General features: G+C 38.6%; 1 protein-coding gene across 12 annotated transcripts in view; it reads right to left on the bottom strand.

The window, feature by feature from the left end:
- The window catches only part of ERC1 (ELKS/RAB6-interacting/CAST family member 1), a 567884-nt gene that overhangs the window by 68243 nt on the left and 481367 nt on the right, over positions 1-18274 (bottom strand). The window contains exon 19 of one of the 12 annotated variants that reach the window (XM_087442952.1): positions 1066-1083. The exons of the other annotated variants lie outside the window; for them this stretch is intronic. The gene's annotated coding sequence lies outside the window, so the exon portion shown is untranslated. Of the gene's footprint in view, positions 1-1065; positions 1084-18274 lie in introns of those variants that run through there. 12 annotated transcript variants of the gene reach the window in all.

The following is an 18274-nucleotide window of genomic DNA, read 5'->3' as shown; positions in this document are numbered from 1 at the left end:
GCAGGGTTGCCACAAACCTTCAATTTGTAAAAAATGCAATATCTGCAGAGTGCAATAAAATCAGGTATGCCTGTAAAACTGACCAGGACAAAAGAGGCTCAGCACAGAAATCCTACAAGTTGTGACTGATGTTATAAGTTAACAGCCACAGGAATTCAGGATTAAATAACCTGGGGCATGCCAAGCCTTTTTGTGTATATATATTCCAATCTTTGGAAGAAGGGCCCATGTGCCCTGATTCCCTCTGATCTAACACAGGGCTCATTAACTGCTGACTGAGGATCAATTCTGAAGCGTAGTGGCAGAGTGGAGCAGGCCCACTAGAATGCGAGAAACAGAATGGTCAGAAAGCCAAATCCTAGTGTTCTGACAGAGCTGACAGACCCTGAGAGAAAAACAGCCGAGTACTAGCAAGTGAAAAAATGGGATGCAGGCAGGCTGAGGGAGAAAGTTCCAAGGAACCAGAAATGGGGTATATCTAGACTGAAGCACGTGAAGCTACATGACCTAACAAAGAGTAAGTAGGCTCCTAGTATAGTTGTAAAGTGACTTGTCGGTGGGGAAAAAATCAGTTAAGTTTGTACAGAATCTTCGTATTTGTTTTATCTGCCAGGCTCTAGCCCCACTATTAGTAGTCATAAAAAAGCTATCATACACATGGACTCATATCCAAATTTTGTAGCAATTTTAGTGAGGAAATACAAAGGAAACCGTGTTTCTGATATAATCAGAGTACCCAATATATTACGGGTGCTTAGAAAACAGGAAACAGAATAAGAGTGAAATAGAAACTCCAACTCTAGAGATCAAGCAAAGAAGAAAAGGGACAAGAGAATGCAGAAATACATCTTTTCTTCACTATGTTAATCTGCTCATGTTATTAGTGCTTTTCCTTGGTCTCTTTCCAGGGAGTATCCTTTTGGTGTCATAGACTTGAACAGCAACTAACAGGAGGAATAGCTCTCTCCTTGCTTTAAGCAGTCTGCACGAATATATGCTCCACACAATTTGGGGAGATTCTTCATACTCAGTTGCCTTGTGAGTTTCAGCAGCTATAATCTTCTTATATATGAGATGCCACTGCTGACAAGAAATAGAAAGCCTTTCTTAGATCATCTGCAGGGAGCAAAGTCTCTGCTATCTTATTCACCTAAGCAATAAGATCTCATGCCATTTGGTCTGAATCACTTTTGTTATTCGTTTATCTAGTAAACCATCCACATATTATTTCCCAGATGTACCATTTCAAAGAATACTGCAAAGCCATCCTAAGGCTGACATGTGTGTCTCAGACAATGTCATGAGTTCAGTGCTGTACATTCTTCTACAAAGGTTTTCAGTTTCCCCTGATTTCATTAACATGCCAGTCTCAATGATCATATACTTCCGTGTATGAGAACCAAGCATCAGGTTCATGCATTACTTAAAACACACATGCATGTACGTACACACGTACAGACACACACACACACACACACACACACACACACGCACACACCGAATGTGGTCTGATTGGCAGGGGCCAAGATCCTCTGAACTGGAACTCCTGCATCCTAGTATCTCTTGGAGCAATTACAACTTGTACTTTCTAGGAAAGCACAGTTGTTTGCCTGGCTGCTTGCCTTGACCGTTCTCATGAATTACCTCCCTAATAAATTTTTTGTTAGCTATGGAATTAAATTAACTTAGGTGGTCCTCTGCATCTCATGATCTTAACTAAGAATTTTACCTACTTGAACATTTCCCTGGCAAAAGCTGTTGTGGCATCTCACACCTTACAGCACTATATGTCAAGCAGACACAGTGGTCTCCATTCGTTAGTGCCAGGGAAGGCAATGTGGCTAGCTGTGGCCATGGCCATAAACATCACCCATTCAAATACTGTAGCCATAAGCATGCAGGCCCTTGGCTGGTAATCATGTTGACTACTGGGCATCTAGTTCCAGAGACTGTGGCAAAAAAGGGCTTTTTTACCCAGAGGCTTCCCTCATCAGAGACAGATGTGTATCACTTATGTTACGTGCTATAAAATCTTTGTACTGTACTGATGACTCTGTGAAGCACTGCAGAACTACAGAGTAATAAAGCACACTAGTTAAGAGCATGGGTTCTGGAGACAGACTGTTTGGCTTAACTCCAGCGTCTGCAACATTCTAGCCATGAGACCTAGGACAAGTTACTTTGGAGATAGTATAATTCATGGGATTGTAATAATCCATACCACATAGTAAGCTTCTTCAGTAATTATTACCTATTATTATTTCCAAGAAATTGTTTCACCATCTGTAAAATGGGAATGATAGTGCTCGTTCTTGTGAAAATTTGAGTACATGTAAAACACAAGTTATTCTTTTTTGTGAGGAAGATTAGCCCTGAGCTAACAATCTGTTGCCAATCCTCCTCTTTTTGCTGAGGAAGATTGGTCCTGGGCTAACATTTGTGCCCATCTTCCCCCACTTTATATGGACGCCACCACGGCATGGCTTGACAAGTGGTGTGTCAGTCCACGCCCAGGATCTGAACCTGAGAACCCCGGGCTGCCGAAGCAGAGTGCGTGCACTTAAGTGCTATGCCACCAGGCCGGCCCCCAAGTTATTCTTGGTAACTCTAACTGATATTCTGACCTTAAGGACATCTCAACCCTATCATCTGCATTTAGCTTTACCAACAGCTGTGGATGGCCAGATAATGGCACATGAAGTGATGAGAAGCACAAAGAATTGGATGAGCAATACAATAGACCAGAGGTTGGTAAATTACAATCCATGGACCAAATCCATTACCACTGCCTGTTTTTGTACAATCCATCAGCTAAAACTGGGTTTTACACTTCCAAATGGTTGAAAAAAAATCAAAAGAAGAATATTTGGTGACATGTGGAAATCATATGAAAATCAAATTTCAATGTCCATAAATAAAGTTCTATTAGATCATAGTCATGCTCATTCCCTTACATATTGTCTATGGTTGCTTTCACACTACAGCAGCAGAGCTGAATAGTTTTGACAGTGTATAGTTCACAAAGTATGAAGTATTTACTACCTGGTCCTTTACAAAAAAGTTTGCCAATCCCTGCAATAGATCAATTCCAGACAAGAGGGTAACTATTACATTAGAGAGGAAATTCTTATAATTTTCTCACAGATTAGTTAAGAAATAAATAATAATTACTGTTTTTAAAAAATTCAATTCAGGGGCTGGCCCAGTGGCGTGGTGGTTAAGTTTGTGCCCTCTGCTTTGGTGGCCCATGGTTCACAGGTTCGAATCCTGGGTGCAGACCTATGCAATGCTCATCAAGCCATGCTGTGGTGGCGTCCCATATACAAAGTAGAGGAAGACTAGCACAGATGTTAGCTCAGGGACAATCTTCCTCCAGCAAAAAGAGAAAGACTAGCAATAGATGTTAGCTTAGGCCAATCTTTCTCACCAAAAACAAAAAAAACAAAAAAATTCAATTCATAATGAATATTACCTGTATCAATAGTAATATCAACACAAAATAAAACATTGGCTAAACAGAAAATTGGATTTGGCAGCAGGCATAAAAAGAAAATACACAGTTGCAGAAAGTTATAACTAGTAAAATTTGATATGGACAAAAACTCTGACTGATAAATAAAATCATTATAAAATTTAAATATGGAAAAGAACTGATACTAAAATGATTCAGTAAAATATGAATATTGAAAAAGTTGGACATTTTCAACTACATGTATGGAAAATTGATAGGGAAATTAAATCGAATTAACTTAGTTTCAGCTCCAGCTGAAATGTTCAGTGAAAATTCCTTGACATTGGCATAACCTGATTTAAATGTCTGTGAATAGGTAACGTGTTTCTGTTGACTTTAACATTCTCAAGGTTAAACAAGTATAAAATACTAATTGGATCAAATCAGCATCCTGTACTCACTTTGAGTACAGAACATAAAAGATGGAAAGAATTTTAGAGATCACCTAGGTCACCTACCCTCTTTCTCCTTGCCTCACTTTCTAAATGAAAAATTTACGACCAGGAGAGGTAACCTGATCTGTCAATATGCTTAGAAGCTAAGTTACTCAGGTCTGTGCATCACAGCTTGATGCTTCTCACCTTGACCAATTATAGAACAGGCAGGCGTCATTTTATTACTTTTTATCTGAATAGTTCCTGTGGGCAAGTTAACTTTCTGAACTATAACTGGGGTTTCAGATTGTGTTATTTATTTCCTAATCCAAAGAAGACTGGAAACAATTTGGGACATGTCTAAGAAGAACCAAAGCTTCTTGATAACGAAGATATTCCTACTTCTCTAACTCTTCCATCGTCGCACCCATTCAGGCCCACAGCATCACTTTCCAGGACAAAGGAAGAAGCTCTTAACTGGCTTTCTTGTTTCCAGTATTTTCCCCTTTCTGTCCATCCTCTCCAGACTGCAATGGAATACTAAGGTCCTTATGATCCACCTGCTGCTGACTGCACCAGCCTCATGACTTGTCACTCCCCTCTAGCCCCAACATCCCATGGTGGTTTTAAAATAAGTCCACAAATTCTTGGACATTCCTCTTTTCAAAAAGTAGAGCTTAAGACACTCTTCCCCATTAAATGTGGGATGGTCTTGGTGACTCGCTTCTAAGGAACAGAATGCGGTAGAAGTGACAGTGTCTAACTTCTGTTCTAGATCATAAAAGGCATTGTAACTTCCTCTTTGTTCTCTTTTCCTGAATCATTCATTTTGGGTGAAGTCAGCCACCATGTCATGAGGCCACTCCAGCAGCCTTATGGAGAGGTCCATATGGTGAGGAACTAAAGGTTCTTGCCAACAGCCAGCATGAACTGTGGGTAAGCCATCTTGGAACTGGATGCTCCATTCCCAGTTAGCTTTTGGATAACTGCAGTGCCAACTGACATCGACTGAAACACCATGAGACACTCTAAGTAAGAACTACCCAGAGAAACTGCTCCTGAATTCCTGACCCACAGAAACCATTGAGATAACAAGGGTATATTGTTTATTTATGCTGCCAAATTTTGGGGTAATGTGTTATGTAGAAACAGATAATATACATCCTAAGCACTATCTATAGCAAACTACTAAGAGTATGCCAAATTTGTTATGCTGTTTATGCTTCTATATCTTAGCAAATGTCTAAAATTATATCTGCTTGGCAAACGCCTATTACTCCTTCAAGACGCAGCTCAAGTGTCACCTCCTCTGTGAACCCTTGAGTCTCTTGTGGAGACCTGGGTTTTCCTGTTGCACCTTATATAGTTTTTTCTGTGGAGAAAATCTGTTGTTTAGTTTGTTTTATGGTCTTGAAACATGTATTTTAATCCATATACCCAGTGCACTGTAGGTACATGGTAGGCTCCCAATAAATATTTTTGACTTATTTTTTTCATTTTTAAGTCAGTTTTAAACCAAACAATAAACACTTCAAACCACACTTACGGAATTATTCTATGTGAACTTAGGACTCAGATGCCAATGATAAAGGAGTGTGGAGAATGTGCTTTTCAGTTTTTTAAAACATAAAGTCAGGAAAAAACATCCTAGTTCAATTTCTGGAAGATATAACAATATGAATACTAGATTTTAAATATTGACCCACCAACAAAATGACTATGAGAATTTAAACATTTAAGAGGTTTTCATTTAACACCTAGAATGCCAAAAGCAAAATCTGAATAACTTATTTCATATTCACATGAAAAGGAACCTAGCTAGTCTAAGAGCTTTCTATGTTTGCCAAATCCGTCCTCATGCAAAAAGTTTGTGATTCTAGTCTTGAAACTGAGGAAGAGTGGTATATGTTCAGTGTTGTCTATCTTTCAGTGAAAAGAAATGAAGCCTTGCTAACAAGTGGTTTGCCTTAAAACCTGAATATTCACCAAAAGAACCAGCCAACTGTTTTGAATATTTTAAAGACTAAGCCTCTATTTGTGCTCTGCTTTGATCTTCTCTGATAACAGGAAGACAGTGCTACAGTCCAGCTACACCTCATTCAAGTGTGCTCATCTAATTTATCCCAGAAATGCTGACTGCCAGGTCCAGCTGGAAACTTTAGTTTTGCCATGCTAAGATCAGGAAGAAGAAGGAAGACACATCAAGGGAGAATAGCTCTTTTGTTTTGGTTGACAATGCATTTTTGTGTCCAAGAAAATATTCCTGTAACCCAAAACAGATAGTAATCCTAAAGACAGAGAGACTGTATAGAAAATAACAAATTAGTGACGAGCTGAGGACAAGTTAACGAAAGGAATACTGTAAAATCCTATTGCAACAAGACTGCTGTTTAATAGTTCAGATAAAATGTGAATCAAATCATACCCACCAAAACATAACTCTATAAAATAAAAATGTAATATAATAGGCAAGTGTTAGACCTGTCTTACAAAACTGGTATTTTTAAAAAGGAGTCCTCTCATATATTAACTGAGGGGTGTGGGTAGTGAACTTGATATATTCTAGAAGGTACATGAGATATTGACTGGAGCTAAGATCAGTCTGGGAAACTGATACACATGAATTGTGTCAGGTTAGAGGATAACCTGGTAGGGTACGGAGGAAATTAAAAGATTAAAAATATCTACTCCTAGTGCATAAAACTTTAAGTAAAATACATGCAACTTTTCTTTAGGGTAAAAACTCACCACTGTTTTCATTCAATAAATATTTACTGAGCTTAGTAGTGTCCCCACATTATCAGATGACTGTGAAAAACAATTAAATGTGAAGAACTTTATTTTGCACAAAGTGCAAGGATATTTTTATTGTCCAGGAAAAATGTCTAAATCACAAATAATACCACAAACAGGAGGAAGACAGTCAAATGCTCATTAGTCGAATGCTCATAATTATTAAGACTAGAACCCATAGATCTGAGAGCATATGTCTCAGAGACATTTAAAAGACTGTAATTTTCAGTTCAAAAAATAAATCAAGTGAGTCACAGGTAATGTCAGCTTAAATCATTCAGTAGAAACTACAGAAATGTAGGATGTACCCGTGGAACACTATAAATGATGTCTTAAAAATACATTAAGAGGAAGCTCTCTCCTCCAAATTACTTACAACTTACTCATGTGGTCTAAGAGGTCTCTGCCTCAGTTGAGCTCCTGTAATCATCAAGCCTGTCAAGGATTACTTAGAACCACACTGCAGAGGTAGTGGCTTCTGCTTCTTTCTATTGCCTGAAAATCATCCTTAGGTCAGAAAACTCCAGAAGAAAAAGTCACCTGCAACCATGGGGTGCTTCTTAAAGTTAATTAAGTATGACTTAACATCTGTGGCTGACCTCCCATGCCTTGATACCTTGGGGAGGTAGCTACATGGTTGCTCAGGCAGTATTGGTGAACTCACTAATAACTCAATTCAAGATTCAGAAAAAATTAATTTCTTTTGCTGCAGGAAAAATTAATTACTAGGATTGTGGGTTACTTGTGCAATTAGAGGAAAGTTACTATATTAGGAGAGAGAAGAAGTCTACAAAGTAAACAGTAGCATCAATGGATCTCATAAATATCCTAGGGTTGTATCACAACCACTATCAACGTCATTGTCACTGTCATTTATTGAGCACTTTCTACGTGCCAGGAAAAGGGCTAAGTACCCTGAATACATTACTACATTTAATCCTCACAATAACTTTTGCTGTAGGTTTTATTATTTTTTTTATTAAAAACTTTTTAAAAAATTATGGTAAAATACACATAACTAAAAGTTACCATTTAACCATTTTTAAGTGTACAGTTCAGTAGTGTTAAGTATATTCACACTGTTGTGCAACCAATCTCCAGAACTTTTCATCTTGCAAAGCTGAAACTCTATACCTATTAAACAACTCCCCATTTCCCTCATTACTTCTGTTTTTTAAAAGGGTTTTTCCCTTGAATCAAATCTGATTAAAAACACAGCTTCCATTTTGATATGGAAAATTAATATCAAAATGAATTTCAATGTGGAAATTTATTTTATAGAAAACACTTTTTTTCCCCAAGAATAGGACTCTTCCCTAAATGTATGAGATGACTTACTAAATAGAATAACAGGATGTGAGTGCCAGGTTTAGAAAGACCTTAGCCTTGGAGGCTTCCTATATGGTATGTTATTGATATTTGAAGCAAGAAAGGTACGCCATATTTACATAAAGAAATGTATCTAGGATTTATAATTTTTGAGGAAAATGCATTTGTAGTCTACTAACCATAATATGCATTATCAGAAAGATTAAGGTAAACAACTAGGAAAAGTAGTTCCAGTAAATGGGTTAATTGGTGAATTTTATCAAACATTTAAGGAAGAAATTATACCAATTCTCTACAATCTCTTTTAGAGGACAGAAGCAGAGAGAATTACTTTCTAACTCATTACATGAGGCTACCATTATCCTAATACCAAAGCCAGGCAAAGACACCACAAGAAAAGAAAACTACAGACCAGTTTCTCTCATGAACATAGATGCCAAAATCCTCAACAAAATATTAGCAAACTGAATCCAAAAATGTATAAAAAGAATTATACACTAAGAACAAGTGGGATTTATTCCAGGTATGCAAGGCTGGTTCAACATTTGAAAATCAATTAATGTAATCAATCATGTTAACAGGTAAAAGAATAAAAATCACATGATCATATTAATACATGCAGAAAAAGCATTTAAGAAAATCCAGTATTTGTTCATGATAAAAACTCTCAGTAAACTAGGAATAAAGGGGAACTTCCTCAACTTGATAAAGAATATATACAAAAAAAAATACAGCTTTCAAAATTCTAACGCCTAATGTGATGGTATTAGGAGTTGGGGTCTTTGGGAGGTAATTAGGTCATGCAGGTGGAGCCCTCATGAATGGGATTAGTGACCTTATAAAAGAGACCGAAAGGGCTGGCCCTGTGGCTTAGCGGTTAAGTGCACGTGCTCTGCTACTGGCGGCCCGGGTTCAGATCCCAGGCGCGCACTGATGCACTGCTTCTCCGGCCATGCTGTGGCGGCATCCCACATACAGCAACTAGAAGGATGTGCAACTATGACATACAACTATCTACCGGGGCTTTGCGGGAAACAAAAAGGAAGAGGATTGGAAATAGATGTTAGCTCAGAGCCGGTCTTCCTCAGCAAAAAGAGGAGGATTAGCATGGATGCCAGCTCAGGGCTGATCTTCCTCACACACACACATACACACACACACACACAAATGTTAAAAAAAAGAGACCCAGAGAGCTTCCTAGCACCTTCCACCATGTGAGAACAAGTGAGAAGGCATTATTTATGAACCAGAAAGCCCTCAACAAATGCTGAATCTGCTGGCACCATGATCCTGGACTTCCCAGCCTTTTGATGTGTGAGAAACAAATGTTTGTTTTTTATAAGCCAAAAAAAAAAAAAAAAAAACATCTAACATCATACTTAATGGTGAGAAACTTGATGCTTTCCCACTAAGATCAGGTACAGGCAAGGATGTTCCCTCTCACCACTCCTTTTCAACATTATATTGAAAGTTATAGCTAATGCAATAAGACAAGAAAAGGAAATAAAGATATACATATTGGGAAGGAAGAAATAAAACTGTCTTTGTTCAGAGACAACATTATTGTCCAGTAGAAAATCCAAATGAATGAACAAAACAACTCCTGGAACTAACAGGCAATTATAGCAAGGTTGCAGGGTATAAGATTAATATACAAAAGTCAATTGGTTTCCAATATACCAACAATGAACAAGTGGAATTTGAAATAAAAAACACAATGCCATTTATCTTAGCATTAGTATAATTAAATACTTAGGTATAAATCTAAAAGAATTATGTACAAGATCTATATGAGGAAAATTACAAAACTGATGAATGAAATCAAAGAACAACTAAATAAATGGAGAGATTTTCCATGTTCATGGATAGGAAGATTCAATATTGTCAAGATGTCAGTTCTTCCCAACTTGATCTCTAGATTCAATGCAATCCCAATCAAAATTCCAGCAAGCTATTTTGTGAATATTTACAAATTAATTCTAAAGCTTATATAGAGAGTCAAAACTCAGAATAGGCAAAACTTTTGAAGGAGAAAATAAAGTTGGAGGACTGACATTACCTTACTTCAAGACTTAACATAAGGCTATAGTAATCAAGAGAGTGTGGTATTGACAAAAGAATAGACAAATAGGTCAATGGAAAATAAAGAACCCAGAAACAGACCCAGACAAATATGGTCAACTGATCTTTGACAAAAGAGCATAGGCAATACAATGGAGCAAGGCGGTCTTTTCAACAAATGATGCTGGAACAACTGGACATCCACATGTGAAAAAGATCAATCTAGACACAAACCTTACACCCTTTACAAAAATCAACTCAAAGTGGATCACAGACCCAAATGTAAAATGCAAAACTATAAAACTCCTGGAAGATAATATAGGAGAAAACCTAGATGACCTTGGGTATAGCGATGACTTTTTAGACACCAAAGGCATGACTCATAAAAGAAATAATTAGCTCCACTTCATCAAAATTAAAAACTTCTCTGCAAAAAACAATCTCAAGAGAATTAGACGACAAGCCACAGACAGGGAAAAATATTTGCAAAAGACACATCTGATAAAGGACTGTTATCCAAAACATATAAAGAACTCTTAAAAACTCAACAGTAAGAAAACAAACAACCCATTAAAAAATAGGCCAAAGATGCTGACACCTCACCAAAGAAGATATGCAGACAGCAAATAAGCATATAAAAAGATGCTCCACATCATATGTCATCAGGAAAATGCAAATTAAAACAACGAGATACCAGTACACACCTATTAGAATGGCCAAAATCCAAGAAACTGTTCACCTCAAATGCTGGAGAGAATAACAGGGACTTTCATTCATTGCTGGCGGGAATGCAAAACAGTACAGCTACTTTGGAAGACAGTTTGGCAGTTGTGTTTACAAAGGTAAACTTACTCTTACCACATAATCCAGCAATCATACTTGTTGGTATTTACCTAGAGTTGAAAACTTATATCCACACAAAAACCTGCACCTGGATGTTTACAGCAGCTTTGTTCATAATTGCAAAAACTTGGAAGCAACCAAGATCTTCAGTAGACTAATGGAAAAACTGCGGTACGTCCAGACAATGGAATATTATTCGGTGCTAAAAAGAAATGAGCTACTGAGCTATGAAAAGATATGGAAAGTAGTTACAAATTAGTCCAACATACGTATGTTGTTACTAAATGGGATCAGAGTAGGCCATCCCAAAACACGCCACTTTGGCATAAGGATTGTTTTGAGCTGAAGGCAATTAGCTCTTTGCCCTCCTCCTTTCTGTCTTTATTATTATTATTATAGTTGACATACAATATTATATTAGTTTCATGTGTACAACATAGTGATTCAACATTTATATAAACGATCACCATGGCAAGTCTAGTAACCATCTGTCACCATACAAAGTTATTATAATATTATTGACTTCCCTATGCTGTACATTACATCCCTGTGACTTATTTTGTAACTGGAAGTTTGTCCTTCTTAATCACCTTCATCTATTTCGCCCATCCCTCACCCCTCTCCTCTCTGGTGACCATCAGTTTGTTCTTTGTATCTATGAGTTTGTTTCTGTTTTGTTTGTTCATTTGTTTTGTTTTTTAGATTCCACATAACTATTATCGATTTTTAGTTTGTGGTTACCATGAGGTTCAGATATAACAACCTATGTATATAGTAGTCTGTTTTAAGTTGATGGTTGCTTAAGTTCAAGTGGGTTCTAAAAGCACTACATTTTTACCGCTCCCCCACTCTATGATTTATGTTTTTGACGTCATATTTTACATCTTTTTGTTCTGTGTATTTCTTAACTCATTATTGTAGATATAAACGATTTCACTACATTTGTCTTTAATCTTCAAACTAGCTATATAGATGATTGGTTCACTGTCTTGACTATATGTTTGCCATTAACAGAGAGTTTTTCTTTCATAATTTTCTTATTTCTAGTTATGGCCTTTTCTTTTTCAGTTAAAGAAGTCCTTTTAACATTTCTTGTAAGGCTGGTTTAGTGGCGATGAACTCCTTTAGTTTCTGTTAGTCTGGGAAACTCTCTCTTCTTCAATTCTGAATGATAACCTTGCTGGGTAGAGTATTCTTAGATGTAAATTTTTTCCTTTCAGCATTTTAAATATATCATGCCATTCCCTTGTGGCTTGTAAAGTTTCTGTTGAAAAATTAGCTGACAGTCTTATGGGGCTTCCCTTGTATGTAACTAGTCGTTTTCTTTTGCTCCTTTTAAGATCTCTCTTTATCTCTAATTTTTGACATTTAATTATAATGTGTCTTGGTGTGGTTCTCTTTGGGTTCATCTTATTTGGGACTCTCTGTGCTTCCTCTACTTGGATGTCTGTTTCCTTTGCCAGGTTGGGGAAATTTTCAGCCATTATTTCCTCAAATAGATTTTCTGTCCCTTTCTCTCTCTCTTCTCCTTTTGAGACCACTATAATGCAAATGTTAGTATGCTTGATGCTGTCCCAGAGGTCCCAAAAGCTATCCTCCTTTTTTTTGATTCTTTTTTCTTTTTGCTGGTGTAATTGGGTGATTCCTACTACCCTGTCTTCCAGATCACTGATCCATTCTTTTGCATCATCAAATCTGCTGGTTGATTCCATCTAGTGTATTTTTCATTTCAGTTATTGTATTCTTCAGCTCTGATTGGTTCTCTTTTATATTTTCTAACTCTTTGTTGAAGTTCTCACTGTGTTCATCCATTCTTCTCCTGAGTTCAGTGAGCATCTTTATGACCATTACTTTGAACTCTTTTATCTGGTAGACTGCTTATCTCTGTTTCACTTAGTTCTTTTTCTGAGGTTTTGTCTTGTTCTTTCATTTGGAACGTATTCCTATGTTATCTCATTTTGCCTAACTCTGTGTTTGTTTCTACGTGTTAGGTAGATCAGCTACATTTCCTGGTCTTGAAGGGGTGGCGTTATGTAGAAGGACTCCTCTGGGGCCTAGTAGTGCAACTCCCTCCCGGTCACCAGAGCCAGGTGCTCCAGATGTATACCCTGTGTAGGCTGCATGTGCCCTCCTGTTGTACCTGGGCTGCAATTGCTGCAGGTGCACTGGTGTGCCGGGGCTGGCTTCCCCAGGGTGGGAGCCACTTTGGAGGGGCTCTGGTGCCATTCAGGGCTGCCTGCCAGGTGGGGCAGGGCAGGAGTCACTTTGGAGGGGTGTCAGCCGGGGCAGGTCCACAGGGGAATGCTGGGGTGGAGCAAGGTAGATGGAGAATGTTGGAAATGGTGCTCACCAGGGTTGGGCTGCCCTAGCTAGGTAGAAAGAGAGTAAAGGAAAAAAAAAAAAAAAAAAAGTCACCCACCAGTGTTTCCATCCCCAGAGAAAGTTCCAACAAATCCCTGCCCATCTGGCACATGCCCTAAAATCAGTTAATGAATCTTCTTCATGTATAACTTAGGCACTTTTCAAACTGCTGCCTCTGTGCTGGGACTCAGAGTGAGTGAGTTTGTGCATGTGCCCTTTAAGAGCAGAGTCTCGGTTTCCTAGAGCCTTCTGCTCTCCTGGACGTAAGCCCTGCTGGTCTTCAAAGCCAGATGTTATAGGGGTTCTCTTCTCAGCATAGGTTTCCTGGGCTGGGGAGCCCAATGGGGGCTTGGGCCCATTGTTCTTCCAGGAGAACTTCTGTGGTCGTGAAATCCCTCCCGCTTGTGGATCACCATGCCGGGTGTGTCCCCCTTCCACCCAACTCGATGTGGCTTTTTCTTTATATCCTTAGTTACGGAAAGTCTGTTCTGCTAGTCTTCAGGTCATTCTCAGCAATAGTCGTTCTATATATATAGTTGTAGTTCTGGTTTGTCCATGGGAGGAGGTAAGCTAAGGATCTTCCTACTCCGTGATCTTGATCTAAACACAAAGATCTGTTTTCTCCTTTCTGTCTTAAAGCAGGGCATAAGTTTTCCTTTATAGAGGTAACCTAAATTTCCATTTGTAAAGGTGTCTCTCTCTCCTGTACTAGGAAAAGAACAACTTCAGAGACAACTCTTATCACCTGAGGCTTATTTGCAACAAACCTTACTAAATAACCCTTATTTACCATACATTTCCAAGTTACCTTCCCATAACTTACCCCCTCCTCAGAAGCCCCAAATCCCTTTACTCCACACTTTACATTCTTTTGTTAAGATGGTATATAAGCCCCAAATTCTTTTTTTTTTTTTAAAGATTTTATTTATTTATTTTTTCCCCCCAAAGCCCCAGTAGATAGTTGTGTGTCATAGCTGCACATCCTTCCAGTTGCTGTATGTGGGACGCGGCCTCAGCATGGCCGGAGAAGCAGCGCATCGGTGCGAGCCCGGGATCCGAACCCGAGTCGCCAGCAGCGGAGCGCGCTCACTCAACCACCAAGCCACGGGGCCGGCCCTATAAGCCCCAAATTCTAACTGCCTCCTTGAGTCACATTTTTTTGTAAGCTCCTGTGCATTCAAATGTAATTAAATCTGTTTTTTTCTCCTGTTAATCTGTCTTTGATTAGTTTGATTCAACAGGCCTCAGTCACTGAACCTAAGAGGGTAGAGAAGAAAGCTTTTCCTTCCCTACACTACCTTGGGGTCCCCTTCTACTTGTTTAGCTAGGTTTATTGATATTCTTAATTTTTTTTTTCTTTGTGAGGAAGATTAGCCCTGAGCTAACATCCACGCCAAACCTCCTCTTTTTGCTGAGGAAGAGTGGCCCTGGGCTAACATCCATGCCCATCTTCCTCTACTTTATATGGGACGCCACCACAGCATGGCCTGACAAGCAGTGCATCGGTGCGTGCCCGGAATCCAAACCCAGGCCACCAGCAGCGGAGCGCATGCACTTAACCACTACGCCATGGGGCCAGCCCTTCATTAATTTTTAATTGAATATTCTTACTCTCCTTTCTCTTATAATTAGCATAAATACAAAGGCATAATAACCTCTTTAAAAAACCCTTCTAGCTATGTTTCCTTATTGGAGTTGGGTCATATTCTGGCTTAGTCAGTCATATCTGGGTTCAAATCTGGCCTCTACTATCTCAAGGCTATATGAACTTGGATAAGTTTGCTAAATTCTTTCTCTGCAGTTCAGTTTCTTCAGCAGTAAAATAATGAGAATGGTTCTATCTTCTAGGATTATTGTGTTGGATTGAATGAGAATATACTTATTAGGGGCTTATAAGCTTACACTAAGTGTTTGGGACTTAGGTAGTAGGTATTAGGTATTCTTTAAATGGTAACTACAGCATCACCATCTTTTAGTCTGTATTCCCTAATGTTCATGTTGAAAATAGCTCCATTTTCAAAAATCGTTTTGGATTCGACATAAGTTCAAGCTGATTGAGACCAGGAAAAAAATGAAGCAGCATCTAAATTGTGTATGTATACAGTTATATGCTAAAAATAAGAAGCGATGGTGGCTTAAACACGGGTCCTATAGAAGAGACTTACTGAGTATGGTATGCAGAGAGAGCTGGGGGAAAGCTTGGCACGATAACAGCAGAGGACAGAGTTTTGAGACAGCTAGAGAGAATCCAGGATGGAAAGATTAGGAAAGGAGGGAGTAGAACCCTCTGGAAAATCATGAAGCGCAGAAATAAATGAAGATGCTAAATTATTTTCAGGAAGGAGAAAGGAGAGAGGAGGAGAAGCATGAAAGGCAGAAAGCAGGCTGTGTACCTAGGACAAAGAAGAACCAGCTAAAGACATTTCTGAGGAGAGTATACAGGAAATGCTATTAAACTGGTGGTGTAAGAACAGTTTGAATCCAAAGCTGAAAATTAAGGAACTCTCACCCAATCCTCCTATTTAAAGGAAGAAGAGAGCCAAGACGAAGAAAAAGAGAAAGTAGGGAAAGAGGGAGGGAGGTAGTGAGGAAAGGGGAAAGGGTATCATGTATAAATGGTCAGTGTGTGTCTTCAGGTTAAAGACATTAACAATTAACATCAATCAAGCAATCATGATATACAAAGGCACTGTTTTAAAGGCTTAATATTATCTCATTTAATCATCCAACAACCGAATGAGGTAGGTATATTATCTATTCCCATTTTACAAATTAATAAAGTTAGGTACACAGAGGTATGGAGCAAAGCAATCTGGTCCCAAAGCCCACATTCTAACTAGGACCCTAAAGCATCAGAACTAGATGAGGAGGCAATCAACTCAGAATACAGTGATTCAGACAATGTCCAAGGGAACCTGGTTGCTATTTCAATCTTCTGTAAAGCTCAATATATAATTGTTCTTGTGAGCCACTCACATTTGTAGTTTTTCTATTTGAATTACTGCTACCCTGTATTACAATAGAAGTGTGGGTGGGATATAAACATGGAATGAATGAAAGGACAATAACATCCTCTGTTTTAGTTGGTCTGGTTTCCATACTGGCCCTGACATATCATATTCTCATTCTTAGGGTCTTCCTTCAAGTTGGTTCCTATCCAAGATTCTTTTCCTTTCCCCTTCCATCCATCACACTTGACCCAACCTCGAAGATCTACTTCTTGTCCTTTCTTAATCTCTACAGTTCCAAATTCCTCACTAGATAACTAGGCGGTTGCATTTATTAAAAAAATACCAGTGGGGGCCAGCCTGGTGGCGCAAGCAGTTAAGTGTGCACGCTCTGCCGCGGCAGCCCGGGGTTCGCCAGTTCGGATCCCGGGCGCACACCGATGCACTGCTTGTTAAGCCATGCTGTGGTGGTGTCCCATATAAAGTGGATGGGCACGGATGTTAGCCCAGGGCCAGTCTTCCTCAGCAAAAAAGAGGAGGATTGGCATCAGATGTTAGCTCAGGGCTGGTCTTTCTCACCCAAAAAAAAAAAATACATATATATCAGTGAAGTGATGTCAGAAACCCTCTTAGGTTTCTTTTAGTAAGGGAAATTCCTTGCTGGTAAAGGCAGTTCTGTTATTTCCCCACATGGGAATACAATTCAATTCAACATGCCTCTACTGAGCGTCTATCATCTTCAAGAAACTACAGTGTGAAGCAGAAGAATCCTTCTCTTTTTGGTATGGTATAGTGAAAAAGCATAGTATCTGGAGTCAGTCCTGGGTTTAAATGTCTGCCCCTTGTTACCTGTGTAGTCTTGGAAAATTATTTAATTTCTATGATCTCTGGTTCCTCTTTTATAAAACATGTTCTTAGGACGGCTGTAAAAATTAAATATGAGATAAGAGATATGAAAGTGTCTGGCCCATAGTGTTTAATAAATGTTCCTTTTCTCCCTCTCATTTCTCTGCAGCTAGGATCTTCCTTCTTCCTGAATTCTACGGGCTTTTCTAAGCTTTTCAAGAAAGAAGCATCTTGCTAAAATCTCTGATCTACTTCTGAAAATATGAGGTCAAATTCTTCCTTGCCTGTTCTGTCAAAAACTGGTCCTGGTATTGGTCCAAATTGTTTAAACAGTTGGTCCAATAAACAATTTGGACCATTCTGACAAAATATTCCAATTCACTATCCCATTCAATTCTGCAAGATGACTAACACCTCCCTTCTACAGATATATTCTCTAGAGACTTCCACTGTAGTACTCACGCAATGGAATAATTTTAGGATGTTTCAAACTGGTAAGGAAATTATGTGGACAACCCAACTAGGACAGACAAAAAAGAAAAGGAAATGCCAAAAGAAAAAGAGACACTTGTTTTAAAACACTTGTTTTAAAAGCTTGTGTTAACATTTATATCATCTCTAACTAAAAAAGAAAAGTTTCATAACATACCGGTCCACATCCTGTTTTGGGATGTTACAGTGCTGATCTAATAGGCATGAAACCCATTTCCAGATTTTAGTCAATGGAATGGTCTTACATCAAGATCAACTGCTAAGCCCCTTGGCAGGTTCATCCTTCACTTGAGGCGCCTGGCACCAGTTTACAAAAACTGCTTCCATAGGATGAAGTCCAGATAGAGCACATGGCCATGGTACCTACTATGCTCCAGGCTCTTCTTGATGGCTATGAACCACAGGTTAGCAGGAGAAAAGTTTCCACCTGAAGGATGTTCAGTTAGCATAGAAAATATTTCTGAATTACATTCAACTCCTTCTTATTTAGCATGAAATCATAGGAGCTAAATTCTATGACTTAACTATGACTGCCCTTCAAATTCTCAACACTTCTCTACAAATCTTTTTTCTAGATGCTTTTCTTATCTCCTCTTTCGAAACTTCCCTTTCTTGTACTAGTAATGCTGATATTAAAACTAATAGCTAATTCTATGCTCTTGGTTTCAAGGTAAATTTTACTGTTTCTTCTCTGGATTTCATGAATTCAGAAGTTA

This window comes from Ceratotherium simum, chromosome 17 (genome assembly GCF_057802395.1).
Source record: "Ceratotherium simum simum isolate JZ-2026a chromosome 17, ASM5780239v1, whole genome shotgun sequence".
NCBI lineage: Eukaryota > Metazoa > Chordata > Mammalia > Perissodactyla > Rhinocerotidae > Ceratotherium > Ceratotherium simum.
The sequence above is the reverse complement of the archived record's forward strand: the minus strand, read 5'-3'. Positions and strand labels throughout refer to the sequence as shown.